The sequence below is a fragment of the Staurois parvus genome, unplaced genomic scaffold (assembly GCF_062004578.1).
Source record: "Staurois parvus isolate SC_StPar_1 unplaced genomic scaffold, SC_StPar_1.0 ptg000198l, whole genome shotgun sequence".
NCBI classification, from domain to species: domain Eukaryota; kingdom Metazoa; phylum Chordata; class Amphibia; order Anura; family Ranidae; genus Staurois; species Staurois parvus.
This window is the reverse complement of record NW_028317994.1, coordinates 1,709,243-1,724,878: the sequence shown is the minus strand read 5'-3', so window position 1 is coordinate 1,724,878 and position 15,636 is coordinate 1,709,243. Positions and strand designations below refer to the sequence as shown.

The following is a 15,636-nucleotide window of genomic DNA, read 5'->3' as shown; positions in this document are numbered from 1 at the left end:
GATGTGATACTGATGTGACATTGATGTGATGCTGATGTGATGCTGATGTAAAACTGATGTGATGCTGATGTGATGCTGATGTGATACTGATGTGACATTGATGTGATGCTGATGTAAAACTGATGTGATGCTGATGTGATACTGATGTAAAACTGATGTGATACTGATGTGACATTGATGTGATGCTGATGTAAAACTGATGTGATGCTGATGTGATACTGATGTGACATTGATGTGATGCTAATGTAAAACTGATGTGATGCTGATGTGACATTGATGTGATGCTGATGTAAAACTGATGTGATGCTGATGTGATGCTGATGTGATACTGATGTGACATTGATGTGATGCTGATGTAAAACTGATGTGATGCTGATGTGATACTGATGTAAAACTGATGTGATACTGATGTGACATTGATGTGATGCTGATGTAAAACTGATGTGATGCTGATGTGATATTGATGTAAAACTGATGTGACATTGATGTGATGCTAATGTAAAACTAATGTAATACTAATGTGAAACTGACATGAAACTGATGTCTCCGCAAGTGAAATCTGTGCAGTTTTCCCCATTGGTTTTTATGCATGTTTTGTATCAGTGCATACTCAAGCAAAAGTATTTGTACTTGTACTTGGTCTTAAAAAAATGGTATTGGTGCATCCCTAATAGCAAATATAAACCCCAGTGGTGATCCAATACCACCAAAAGCAAATATTGCAAAACAACAAAAAAAATGCCCTGGTCATGAAGGGGTAAAACCTTCTGGAAGTCAAGTGGTTAAGGGACAAAACATTAAAAAGCTTTGTTTTTCCTCAATAGACTTGCATTGTATTGATGTGCATTTATATACAGCTACATTTGTTGCATTGTATTAAAATCCAAATATTTTAACACCATGCATTGCACCAACACCAGCAGTTGTTTTGGTGTGTCCTTGCTGTGGCCTGCATTCTTCCAATGTGGTAAAACCATAGGTCACTGCAGTATGTGTGTATATGGCGGGGGACAGAATGAGGTGACCTTTTTCATGTGGTCTGCATTTTGTGGTATGTCAGGAGTGGATCCTTTTCATACATACTTATTAGTAAAATGTCTCTCTTTGTAATGTCACAAAGCTAGGAGGCATGTTATTCCCTAGTGTTTGTAATTGAATCTCAGATAACTAGGTACTGAACTGAGAACGAGGCTTGGAATGCATGAAGAGGCGTCTTGGCTCACACCAAACTGAAAGCGAGGCTTGTAACACATGATACTAGTGTGATAGAGAGGCTTGGGGCGCACGGGGGACTCTGGAAGTGAGGCTTGGGTATAGAAGGAAGAGGAATTGTAGTACACAGCTTCGGATGGGTGTTCGGTAGGTGTGATTGATTGCATGTTTATTTTATAATAGAAATAGAAAAGCCAGTCTTGAGGGGAGGAAGAAATCACCTGTGTGTATCACTGAAACAGGCTGGTGTCATGAATTCCCCTCATTCCTTCACAGTGGGGGGCTGTGTATACAAACAGCACAGCATATTCCATGTAATCAGGTAGGCATGTGCTGGTATGTTTGTGGCTGTACTGGTGCACACAACACATGTACTCTTTGCAAGTGGTCAGATGATGCTTTTATTGATACTTTAGAGCAGGGGTCTTCAAAATGTGGCCCTTTGCTTATCTTTATGTGGCCCTTGGGGTGCTAGTCTTCAACCTGATAAAAGTCACTATTCCTCCCAGTGACACTAATGGTGGTCCGTTATTCCTCCCAGTGACACCAACAGGGTGGATTTGATTTAAATCACACTGATTTAAATCCCTAGTCAGTAAGGCTTGATTTAAATCCTAGTTTTCTACATAGACTAATTCTTGCTGGTATAACTTTAATATGCAAGTAGATGAAGATTTTTAGAATAACAACCTTTCATATTAGTTTTTTTTATCCCCAGTTTAATAGGTTAATCATTCATATTTGGACAACTTTTCTGTTGTACTTAGGAAGGAGAAAAATAATCATTACCTTAATAATAACAATTTAAATAGATTTATTCAACTGAAACAATAACATTCCAGCATGTGTTATTTGCTTAAACATCCATGTTTGTTAACTAATTTGGCTAAACAAAATATATATATTTTAAGAAACTTAGACTGTCAGCCCCTTCCTCCTCACACTTAGTTTCACTTTCTTCTTGTGCAGATCTATTCCACTCCAAATAATCAGAAAAATATTGTTTCTATTCTATTCACTGAACTTCTTGAAACTTAGCACTGAAGGGGTTGATTCTGTATTCATAGGTTTGTAGAAGTTAGGATTAAGGTCTTTTTCTTAACTCTGTTCATGTTATAACATTTTTGCTGTGAAGAAGAGGCATGTGATCTCCGCTGAGTCAAATTCAGTTTTGAGAACTGCAAAAGTAAACCAAGCATCTGTGATAATATCTTGTAGGCAGAGAAACTGCCCAATAATCTTACAAAAACCTCTGGAAGAGCAGGACATTGTGAATGGATTCATGGAATTTATTTACCAAAAAAATTAAACATATACAGCCTTATTCTACATAATTAAAAAACTAATCTTTATTTCATGATGGAATACCCTTTGGATGGTAATATATTTTCCTCAAAAAAGCATTTTATTTAAAAAAATCCGATTTAAATCAAAAAAATCATTGATTTTTATCCACCCTGGACACCAATGATGGAGCACTATTCCTCCCAGTGACACTAATGATGGTCCGTTATTCCTCCCAGTGACACTAATGATGGTCCGTTATTCCTCCCAGTGACACCAATGATGGAGCACTATTCCTCCCAGTGACACCAATGATGGGGCACTATTCTTTCCAGTGACACCAATGATGGTCCGTTATTCCTCCCAGTGACACCAATGATGGAGCACTATTCCTCCCAGTGACACCAATGACGGGCACTCTTCCTCCCAGTGACACCAATGACGGGCACTCTTCCTCCCAGTGACACCAATGACGGGGCACTATTCCTCCCAGTGACACCAATGACGGAACTTTATTCCTCCCAGTGACACCAATGACGGAACTTTATTCCTCCCAATGATGGAACTTTATTCCTCCCAATGACACCAATGATGAGGGACTATTCCTCCCTATGACCCAACAATGAAACCTAATTTCTGCCACTGACACCAACAATGCGCCATTATTCCTCCCACTGACACCAACAATGGGCCATTATTCCTCCTACTGACACCAATGATGGTGCACTATTCCTCCTATTGATGCCAACACTGGGGTACTATTCCTCCCACTGACACCAACGATGGGGCACTATTCATCTCCCTAATACCAAAGATGGGACATTGTTTAGTCCCACTAATACCAAAATATTTTCTATTCCCACTGGCCACAGTCCGGCCCCCCATAAAGTCTGAAAGGTAGTAAACTGGCTGTTTGTATAGACAGTTTGGAGACCCCTGCTTTACAGGAAGGAATTGATTTCCTATTCTGATAACTGTGTCTTCCTGCTCCTCCTTACTGTGTGACTAAATTGCATGTGCAAGTTGCATCAATGGTACACGCAGAGTAGTGAAAAAAAGAGGGTTTTGATGACCGCCCCGCTGCAAGATAACATGGTGACCCGTGATATGCTCAGGCACGTTCATACTAGGATCTGAACTGACATGAGTGTGCCTGTATACACCGATCATCTGTGACCAAGGCACCCCCCCCCCCGCAGCCCCACATATACAAATGTGTAACTGCGGGGCAGGGAATGCCTCGATCGTAGATGATTGGCTCTTATAGGTGAACGCTTCCTGGCAGGTTTGCACACATGGGTTCAGATCCTAGTCCAAACACTCCCAAGTTCATCCCTAATGGCCACCAATCACGTTCGTACATACAGTTTGCATTGCGGCACAGCAAATATTGTACTGTAGGGCGCATTCGATAAGTAGTACTGGCATCAAGCTTGACCCATCATGTGAACAAGGCCATGCTGCTGTGTAATGCACACAGTTATGGTACAGTACTGCAGGCTTTCAAGGGTTAAAACGGGCACCCAGGTGACATTTTGCCTCAGAGCTGCATGTCAAATTCCTCTGAAAAGCAATCCACAGTTGGTCACTTTTCAGAAGGTGTGACATTGATGACTGCAAGTGTTTAAGCAGCTGTAGAGGTCACTGTATGTGTCATAATCTGACCATACAATCTTATGATCAACTTTAGATTTACCTGAACTACGTAATGTGAAGACCTACCTAGTCTATCCAGTCAGGTAGGCCCTTGTGCTACATAGGTGTTGGTAGGTCTAAGGCCCCATTTCACATGGGCGGTCAAGTCAGGTTCACCTGTTTTTAGGCAGACCAATTCGGACCCTCCATTTTCCTCTATGGATAGACTGGTGTAAATGGACTTGTATCTTTTTACACCTGCCTACCTACAATCCAATCCGGCCTGCTAACAAAAAAGATGGAAGGGGAACCATCCCCCTCTGTCTAGACATATCCGATCAGAGGGTAGTTGGGTGTAAACAGACAGTGGAATCCATTTATGCCCAGCCATCCATACAGCAGAACAGGCTCTGTCAATGTCCATTCTGTATAAACTGAGGACACGGACCTGTCATCCACCTGCTTTTCTCTGATCAGCAGACAGATCGCCTGCTAATCAAATTGGAGTCTGCCCCATGTGAGAGGGACCTTAAGGAGATTGTACAATCAGATTGTAACGTGTGGTGAGGTTAAAGGATAAGTTCACCTGTGGAAACATGTAGCATGTTCCTATAGCTGCAGTCCTGCCCACTTTTTTTTTTTTTTTAACTTAATTTTTTTTTCATCACATAGGGGACAAAGTCCCCTATGTGGTCATTTTTGGTGACAGGTTCTCTTTATTGAGACATCCAGGGTCTAAAACACCCTGGATGCCTCCCCTGAATGTAATGCAGTGCACATCGCACTGCATTATATTCTTTCCCAGCCTCGATGGCTGGGAAATCTTTGAACGGGGACCCGGAAGTGACATCATAATGTCAGGACAAGGAGGGGAGTGGATGTGTCCGTCTCCTCCCTCCCCGTGAGCCGGTCCCGGGCCAGCAGATGGGCAAGCGGAGCCCAGGAGACAGTGAGTGGTTAACGCGGGGGGGAGCGGAGGCTAAGTGCCCAGTTTGCATTGAGCCTAAAACCTGGTACACATGATGAGAATAACAGACGAATGATCATCCATTTTTTGCATGCCAGTCTCGAAAATGAATAATTTTATGAAAATTCTCGTAAGGCAGAATACAACTTCGGAAGTGATGTGTTATACAGTGCATCCAAAAAGTATTCAGAGCACTTAACTTTTGCCACATTTTGTTCTGTTACAGCCTTATTCCAAAATGGATTAAATTAATTTTTTCCCTCAACATTCTACAAACAATACCCCATAATGACAACCTGAAAGAAGTTTGTTTTGAAATCTTTGCAATTTATTAAAAATGAAAAAAAAAAGTGTCCATAAGTATTCATAGCCTTTGCTATGACACTCAAAATTGAGCTCTGCTGCATCCTGTTACCACTGATCATCCTTGAGATGTTCCCACAACGTGATTGGAGTACACCTGTGGGAAATTCAGTTGATTGGACATGATTAGGAAAGGCACAAACCTGTCTATGTAAAGTCCCACAGTTAACAGTGCATGTCAGAGCACAAACCATGCCATGAAGTCCAAGGAATTGTCCGTAGACCTCAGAGACAGGATTGTATCAAGGCACAGATCTGGGGAAGGATACAGATAAATTTCTGCAGCATTGAAGGTCCCAATGAGCACAGTGGCCTCCATCATCTGTAAATGGAAGAAGTTTGGAACCACCAAGAATCTTCCTAGAGCGGGCCGCCTGGCCAAAATTAGCGATTGAGGGAGAAGGGCCTTAACCAAGCACCCGATAGTCACTCTGAAAGAGCTCCAGCATTTCTCTATGGAGAGAGGAGAACCTTCCAGAAGAACAACCATCTCTGCAGCACTCCACCAATCAGACCTGTATGGTTGAGTGGCCAGACAGAAGCCACTCCTCAGTAAAAGGCAAATGGCAGCCCACCTGGAGTTTGCCATAAGGCACCTGAGGGACTTTCAGAAAATGGGGAAACAAAACTCTATGGTCTGATGAAACAAAAATTTAACTTTTTGGCCTGAATGCCAAGTGTCATGTCTGGAGGAAACCAGGCACCGCTCACCACCTGACCAATACCATCCCTACAGTGAAGCATGGTCGTGGCAGCATCATGCTATGGGGATGTTTTTCAGTGGCAGGAACTGGGAAACTAGTCAGGATCGAAGGAAAGATGAATGCAGCCATGTACAGAGACATCCTTGATGAAAACCTGTTCCAGAGCGCTCTGGACCATAGACTGGGGCGACGGTTCATCTTTCAACAGGACAATGACCCTAAGTACACAACCTACATATCAAAGGAGTGGCTATGGGCCAACTCTTTGAATGTCCTGGAGTGGCCCAGCCAGACCCCAGACTTGAACCCGATTGAACACCTCTGGAGAGATCTGAAAATGGCTGTGCACCGATGTTCCCCATCCAACCTGATGAGGCTTGAGAAGTACTGCAAAGAAGAATGGGAGAAATTGCCCAAAAATAGGACTGCCAAGCTTGTAGCTTCATACTCAAAATTACTTGAGGCTGTAATTGGTGCTTCAACAAAGTATTGAGCAAAGGCTGTGAATACTTATGTACCTGTGTGTGTGTTTTGTTTTGTTTTTTTAATAAATTGCAAAGATTTCAAAACAAATTTCTTTCACGTTGACATTATGGGGTATTGGTTGTAGAATGTTGAGTAAAAAAATGAATTTAAACCATTTTGGAATAAGGCTGTAACATAACAAAATGTGGCAAAAGTTAGGCGCTGTGAATACTTTCTGGATGCACCGTATTGTAATGAATTATTTTGTTTCCAAGCATGAGCAGCCTTGGTCACTCGTGTTTTAGTATTTGAGCGAAAAAAAAGCAATTACAGTTAAATTACAAGAACAATTCCTGTGCTTGTAACTCCGGATATTTTTGCATGAACTATCATGATCAGTTCTTGAAAGCTGTCTACTAACAGATTATCGCATGATTGCTGCAAATGCTTTTTTTTTGTCGATTTTTCTTATATGTACTAGGCTTAAATAATACCTGCTGTTGATTTACGTAAGATAGCTGGCACGCTGGCAAGTATCTGATGCAACAGAAAGCTGAGGTCCCTGTAGGTGGCTAAAATTTCAGCTGATTCCTGCCTAATTGGCTGAAATTTAAACTATGGGTGGTCCTGCAGTTACCACCCTAGATGGAGAAGTCACCTAACTCCTGCAGTGTTGGCACAGCCCCACTGCAAGGGACTGATTTTTTGCTTTCTGGAGTTGGGCTTTTTAGTGGAAATGTGGGTTGAGATGGAGAGAGAAGGAAGGATGCTTTTGGCGCTGGCTTATCAGTGGTGAATGTTCATATGAACATAGTTCGCACGTTCTGGGGCATTATCCAAATTTGCCATGTTCCAGAGATGACAGTTCTGCAATCTCTGTTACAAAACCGTTACCTGTGTATTCTTTATTCAGCACAGGTAGCGGTACATCTGCATGATACTGTAGCAGAATTCCAGCATTAGGCTCTGCTCTTTGACATCTTACAGATCCTAAGTGTGTGCACTGCACTGTGCGTGTGCCATTAAAAAGATTTTTGGAAGAAGAGACAAAATGCTTTACTAGCAGTGTTTTTTTTTTTTCAGTTCTTTATCCTTTCCGTTGCTAGACAATTTTTTTTTCCATTGTTCACGCATTAGTATGGGAAGATTTTGCAGGTGGCATGATTATCTGCATCTTCACTGCTGCTTAGCAAGCCTGTAGATTGTCAGTGAACAGCGGACAATGCCTAGGCCTTCCCACTGCTTTCTGGATTGATAGAACTCACTGTGCTGCTGAAACCGATCTACAATGTCTTGGATGGGGAGCATGCGAGACACAAATGGAGTATTTGTTTTACTTTCCTTTATTACTACCACAAGCAGATTAATAAACCTTCTTTGTAATAGTATATTGAAAATGTAACAGGTACTCTTTATGGAGACTTCAGGGGTCTGTCAGCCCCCTGTTGCCTCCACCGTATGCTGCCTTATCAAATGGTAACATTGTAGGGGAGACACACTTCCACCGGCAATAAAAGTGAATGGATGGCTTTTAGAGCCTCTCAGTTTGCTTCTAACAGAGCATAGGTGCTGTAGATTTTACAGCAGGGGTGGTAAAAGGGTTAATACCTAAAGTTTAAAAAAAGAAGTAGATTTTCATAAAATATACAGATTTTGGTGCAATAAACACCTCCTTCATGATGCTCTTCATCTCCCAAAGTCCACTACCACTTTCTGCTGTCACCCCTCTTCTGGGTTGGGTGACACCTGGTGTCATTCAACCTACTTCCTGTTATCACACTGGCCTGACTCGCAGTACTACTGCAAAGAACAGGGTTCATGTATCAATATGTGAGTGCTTCTGTGCAGGAGTTAAGATCATCTCTCATTGGATGCTGCCAAACCTTGAATCAGCTGGAGTACTGAGATTTCTATGCATGCTGCATCACCGGTGCCAATGGTATTTATAGACATGAGAGGTCAATAGTTTCCAGGGGAGATTATTTTTTGTTTTTGAGGGGACACTTGCACTGCCGACCTACTGATATCAGACAGGTTAGAAAACTTGCCCCAATCTCCATTCACCGCTGATAAGCCAGCGCCAAAAGCATCTCTCCTTTATCCTACATCTACAGAGCAGACAGGACATACCAGTCTATGAAGCCCCCTGAAGAGTTCTTGAACATGGGGTTGCTTGGATTTTACCTACACCTCAGTTTTCTAGTACAGAAATATTGGAGTTCTCATTGCTAACTTGTTTCTGCAGGTGCGGTTATTCTAGTTATCCTTTTTTTTACTTAAAAAGGAGCTCCAGGCTTCTCGAAAAAAATTGTGAGCACCTACAAATACTGTAGCTTCTGACTTTTAATATAACGTCACTCACCTGTCCAGGAGTCCTGCGCCGTCTCCACCCAGCCTAGTTCTTCACTAGCCTCCAGGTTCCCAGCGCCAGTATAGCAAGTAAGGAACTTCACCCTTATCAAGAAATTTCAACAAGGAAACCTTTATAAATGTTCATTTTAATTAATCCATACCAGACCTAAGGGCCATTTTTTTTATTTTGGTGTGGGATTTTCCTTAAAATCCAAACCAGACCTGAAGGACCTGGTATGGGTGGGGGATACCACCATGCTGGGTTTTTTTTTCAGAATATTTAATTGCCGGCATGTTTTGTTTACATTCAGTTGTCAACCACGGCGCCTGCCTTCCTTAACAACTAGCTACTGTGTGATAAATTACCACTTGAAAATATGCATTAATTACCGCAATACTGATATTTTACCACAAAAGTTATTTACCACAAAATTCTTAGTGAATTGCACATTTGCAAAAGATTTATCACATGTTATTTTACTGAATTTTCTCAGTCGCTATTTAACTCCTAGGGAATTGACCCCATAGTTGTAGTACTCCTTTTACAGGTGATCAAATTTGTGAGCTAAAATGTATTTGGTACCTTTGTTTGATAAATGTACATGATAGAAAAGAAAAACAAATTAGGCTAACCACATACAGTGGGGAAAATAAGTATTTGATCCCCTGCAGATTTTGTAAGTTTGCTCACTTACCAAGAAACAAATGGTCTAATTTTTATCATACGTGTATTTTAAATGAGAAACAATATCAACCAAAAATCCAGAAAAAAACACATAATACAAATGTTATAAATGGAGTTGCTGTTCAGTGAGTAAAATAAATGTTTGATTCCCAAGCAAAACATGACCAGTACTTGGTGCAAAAACTCTTGTTGGCAAGCACAGAGGCAAGACGTTTCTTGTCGTTTGTTACCAGGTTTGCACACATTTCAAGAGGGATTTTGGTCCACTCTTCTTTACAGATCTTCTCTAAATCCTTAAGGTTTCTTGGGTGTAACTTGGCAACTCGACGTTTCAGCTCCATCCATAAATTTTATATAGGATTAAGGTCTGGAGAATGGCTAGGCCACTCCATGACCTTAATGTTCTTCTTGAGCCACTCCTTTGTTGCCTTGGGACTATGTTTTGGGTCATTGTCATGCTGGAACACCCATCCATGACCCATCTTCAGTGTTTTGACTGAGGGAAGAAGGTTCTCATCCAAGATTTTACAATACATGGCCCGGTCCATTGCCCCTCAGTGTGACAAAGTCAGCCTGTACCTTCAGCAGAGTAACAGCCCCAAAGCATAATGTTTCCACCTCCTGTGCTTGACTGTAGGGATGGTGGTCTTAGGGCCATAGTCAGCATTTTTCTTCCTCCAAACACGAGGAGTCAAGTTAATGCCAAAGAGCTCAATTTTGGTCTCATCTGAGCACAGAACGTTATCCCAATCCTTCTCTGAATCATTTAGATGTTCATTGACAAACTTCAGACAGGCCTGTACATGTGCCTTCTTGAGGAGGGGGACCATGGCGGCATATTGTGTATTGTGTTGGCAATGGTTTGTTAGGTGACTGTGGTCCCAACTGCCTTGAGGTCATTAACACGCTCCTCCTATGTAGTTCTGGGCTGATCCCTCACTTTTCTCATGATTATCCTTGCCCCATGAGGCGAAATCTTGCATGGAGCTCCAGACCGAGGGTGATTGATGGTTATTTTGTATTTCTTTCATTTGCAAATAATCACTCCAACAGTTGTCTCCTCACCAGGTTTCTTGCTGATGGTCTTGTAGCCCATTCCAACCTTGTGCAGGTCTACAATCTTGTCCCTGATGTCCTTTGACAGCTCTTTGGTCTTGCCCGTGGTGGTGAGGTTTAAATGGAAGAAAACAATTCTGTGGACAGGTATCTTTTATACACATAATAAGTTGTCGTTAGGAGCACCTTATTAAATTGTCAGGACTAATCTGTATACCACATAAGCACATAGCCAGTCTGTGGGAGCCAGAAGTATTGTTGGTTGGTAGGGGATCAAATACTTATTTTACTCACTGAACTGCAACTCAATTTATAACATTTGTATCATGTATTTTTTCTGGATTTTTGGTTGACATTCTGTCTCGATCATTTAAAATACACCTATGATGAAAATCATAGACCCTGAACTTCTTTGTAAGTGGGCAAACTTACAAAATCTGCAGGGGATCAAAAAATTATTTTCCCCACTGTATATGAGGACTGGTTCAAAATTCCTATAAGGTAAAATGCAGCGTTTTACCTAGCAGAAAGTATCAGTTCTGGACAGTGGCACTTGGCACTGAAACAGCAGAGCATGGTTTACTTTACTAAAGGCTAAGTCCACCTTTAAAAAATAAATAACCATCCTGCCCATGCGTGATCGGCCGGTTACTGCTGAACCAGTCAAATTTCAATCCATGTATGGATTTAGTGTTTTGGCCATATTAATAGCCTGCCCGTATATCGGATGTCCTGAGCATGCCAAGGTTTTTTTTTACATACTATGAAAACTTTTATTTGACCAATGTTTCTTGTTGGAAAAATGTAACGCTTTCCTTGTGTTACTACTACTGTAATTGTCAGATTTAGGACATGGTACATTGTGTTTCTTTTGAAGACTTAATATCTAGCAAACATCCAGTGACAAGCCTGTCTAAAGCCTAGGACACACTATCAGACAATTGTACAAAAAGTACCTCTTTCAAAGCAATTGCACGATAATCTTATCATTCGTACAAAGCTTTCGTCCAAAATTATTCGAAGGGACAAGCACGCAAATGTTTCTCGTGATTTTTGTTTTCATCCAAAACTACAATCCAATACATTACATCACTTCTGAATTTTTATTCTGTCTTACAAGAATGTATGTAACTTTAGTAACCTCTTCAATTTCGATATGGATATTAGCATGCAAAAAAAAATGGAGAATCATTCGTCCGATTATTCTCATTGTGTGTATGGGGCTCAAGGAAACCCTTTGTTGGGAATGTATATTTAACAGGAGACAGACAGACAGGTTATCCACCTAAAACAAAGCTCATGCCCAATGATTCTGGGCCTTTCCTGTGGTTGTTAATAGAAACACTTACTCTGGCAGTTTAAAGCCTCAGTTGCACAGATTGTAAAAGGGGGCATTTGTATAATACTTTTGCCTGTTGCATTCCCCTTGACTTGAGGTCAAAAGAGTTTATTTAGTCAAATGGCTCAATATACCTCTGCACATCATGGAGCATTCTCTTCATGCTATATCATGCTTTCTGTTAACTGACTTTCATTGCTCTCCACAGCAAACCCTTTATCTCACCTTCCATTAGCGAACCATTTTGTTTTCACTTATTGTTTCTGTAATCTCCATCTGAAGGGCTCCAAGAATATTGGTTTGAAGCTTCCTTAAGGCTAGGTTCACACCCATGCAGTTTGCGTTTGATCCGTTTCTGCAGTGCTTTTTGCTGTGCAATTTGCATTTTTGTACATGTGTTTTTGATGCGTTTTATGGTTTGCATTTTTTTTTTCCAACTTGTTGCTGAGCAGATTAAAACACAAAATGCATCAAAAACGCACTACATGCTTTTCTGCAGCATCTCCATTGAAGTCTATTGAACCAAAAATTCAACGTTTTTGAGTTTAAAAAAGTCCTTGACCCTTTCCAAAAAACACACTGGGTGAAAACACAGAGATGGGAACCTGTCCCATAGGAAATCATGTTAAATGGACTGCTGTGCGTTTCTGCAAAACGCAACTGAAAAAACATAGGTGGGAACCTAAACTAAAGCAAATGTAAAAGCTTGTTGTGCACACTGGTTTTCAAAGCCCAATTCCAGATTTTGTGCCCCAGCCAGCAGTATGTTGTGTTAATACCTACCTTTTTCTGATGTCTTCTGGATAGTCACATGTTGTGCTTTTCAATACGGCCTAGGGTGTGGTGGTAGGTTGTGGAGAAAAGGACCTTGAAGAGCTGACCATGTGTCTCTGGTAAAGCTCAGAACGTCCACCAAAGAAAAAAAAAAGGGGGGGAGACACTAGAGCCCTTCTATTGTAGTAGACTAATTCAGAAACAGGAAGAATTCTTCCACAAATAAGAGGTGAAAAAGTCAAAGTGGACTTACAACTGTTGAGGCTACAGTCTCTTAGCAAGAGAGGAACAAGCGGCCTTCCAAGTGTGCCGGTGGAGAAAACCTGTCTCCACACATGGTCAGTATGGTCACTTTGTATACTTTAAGGGTTCCCATCTTCGCAGCTCTGTGGGGTTCTCAAAAAAGCCCAAAGAGGCGTCTGCCTGTCGGGCCACTGACTGTTTTTTTGGGCTGACTCCTCATATCGATGTTGAGCTCTTCAATCTTCTCCTAAAGGTGAGTGGTCTTAGATGATGCAAAGAGCTGCACTGACAGGATGGGGTCAATTCAATAAGAGATAAACACCGCATTCATTTTTGAGTTAAAATAACTTATGCTGTAATAATCTCAAAAGTAGTCAATTCACACAAAAAAAGTGTTAAATATTTGTTTATACCGAATGTGTTAAATGTTTGTTTTGCGATATTTAGCACTTAAATTAGTTATTAGTTATTTTTGGCATTTTTTCACTTTTTTTTTTTTTTTTTTTTGCAGTATAACGATGCACCAGAAGGCACACAGCAATAATGTGAAACTATGTAAACATTCTAGTGTGCTTTCATTTTCTAAATGATCTCCCTCTGATGAAATATTACAATTTATTTCATTCCTGAGCTCAAAGGAGAAAATGTTCACACTGATACATTGTATACTTTTCACTTCCTGGCCAGTGCAGAGTTCCTCTAATTGGTAATTTGTACATTTCTAAAATACCGCCATCAAACACCAAGTGATAGATAACAAATGTGTGTGCTTTTTTAGTGAATTGACTTTATCTCATGGTTTTTACAGTATTTATCTCACTATTTTAACAAATGTGCTGTATTTACCTCACATTTAATATTTTACTTTGACTTTTATTATCGTATGCAATATTTCCAAAAAATGAGTCGCATGACATTCATATCGCATACTGTAACCTTTAGTGAATTGACGTGAGTCTCTCTCTACAACAGTACATTGAGTACGGGGTACCGAGCTTGAGACAGAGCCATGATTCCTTGCACTGCACATACAGTCTACTCCTTTGTGGCTGAATAATGCCGGTCATCACCCTGCAGACTGAGAATATCTTCTGGAGTAGAGGGGACGCTCCAAAGTATGGGTGGATATTGAAACCTGAGCTACTTTAAACTTGCCTACCAGGCACTTATACCTCCTTCCTGCCCAGGCCAATTTTCAGCTTTCAGCGCTGTCGCACTTTGAGTGACAATTGTGCGGTCATGCAACACTGCGCCCATATGAAATTTTTATAATTTTTTTTATACAAATAGAGCTTTCTTTTGGTGGTATGTACTCGCCGCTGGGTGTTTTTATTTTTTGCGCTATAAACAAAAAAATAGCAAAAATATTGAAAAAAAATTTTTTCCTTTGTTTCTATTATAAAATTTTGCAAACAGGTAATTTTTCTCCTTCGCTGATGTGCGTTGATGAGGATGCACTGATAGGCAGCACGGATGGGCACTGATAGGCGGCACTAATGAGCTGGCACTGATATGCAACAATGATGGGCACTGATAGGCAGCACTGATGAGGCGGCACTGATATGCAACAATGATGGGCACTGCTGGGTGGCACAGGTGAGTGGCACTGACAGGCACTTGTGGGTGGCACTGCTGGGCACAGATGGGCAGCACTGGTGGGTGGCACTGCTGGGCACCGATCATCAGGGTACTGATCATCAGTGCCCTGATGATCGGTGCCGATCCCTCCTCTGACAATGGCCGGTTATCGGCAGTACTTTCCTCAAGCTGTGACAGACAGCGTGAGGAAAGTGCAGTCAATTACCGGCAACTGCATTTATCGGTGATCTGCTGTCTCATTGGACACCAGATCACCATATGCATGCCCCCGGGGGCGTGCGGGAGTGCGTGTTCTGGGAGGACGTCATATGACACCCTCCCGGAACTGGCCGGTCGCACTGAAGCCGTCATTCGGCTATCTGCGTTCAGCAAGTGGTTAAAAATAAGAAGAAACTCCCCAGAGTTGGGCTTTAAATGGGTATGGGTCCTGGATGGAAACAATGTATCCCCAATTTTTGGGTTTTAGTCCTTTTTAAGGTGGATGCAGTACTTGGATTCTCAGCCATGCAGAGTGAGGGGTACAATTCTTTCAGGACTGGTAAGTTCATTTGGGACCTGGAATGCGGAGGCTCATAGAGGATTTGGCTGCAAAAGAGCTTCTAATGCTGACTACGAAGACCAGGGTCCTAAAAAAGTTTAACCTGCCTGCAGGACAGGCCTGAGAGGGAACAGGAAATAGTCAGCAGGTGTTTGTGAGGTGTAGTATGGAACAGCAACAGTTGCCAGAGGAGTGGAGGCTGTTGATCAGCTGAGACCCTGCTAGGCTCTTGCAACCTTTCCAGACCCCTGGAACTGGTAGGACTTCAAAACCCTGTTAAGGGATGAGTGTTGCTGGCAGAGAGCTGTAGTTTTGTTTGTACACCAGAGGCTATGGGCTGTCTGTGTTGTATAATGCTGACAAAAAGGTATTTCAGTTTTGCCTGTTCACCAAGTCACCAGCACTAGTGTCCTCATTGGA

At 41.6% G+C, this 15,636-nt stretch overlaps 1 protein-coding gene across 3 annotated transcripts in view; it reads left to right on the top strand.

Annotated features, from left to right (window-relative positions):
- The first annotated feature begins 1,260 nt into the window (after nucleotides 1–1,260).
- C9orf72 (C9orf72-SMCR8 complex subunit) overlaps nucleotides 1,261–15,636 on the top strand; it is an 81,736-nt gene continuing 67,360 nt past the window's right edge. For 2 of the 3 annotated variants that reach the window (XM_089678052.1, XM_089678056.1), the window contains exon 1: nucleotides 1,261–1,359. The gene's annotated coding sequence lies outside the window, so the exon portion shown is untranslated. Of the gene's footprint in view, nucleotides 1,360–1,514; nucleotides 1,535–15,636 lie in introns of those variants that run through there. The other variant, XM_089678055.1, reaches the window with a different exon arrangement.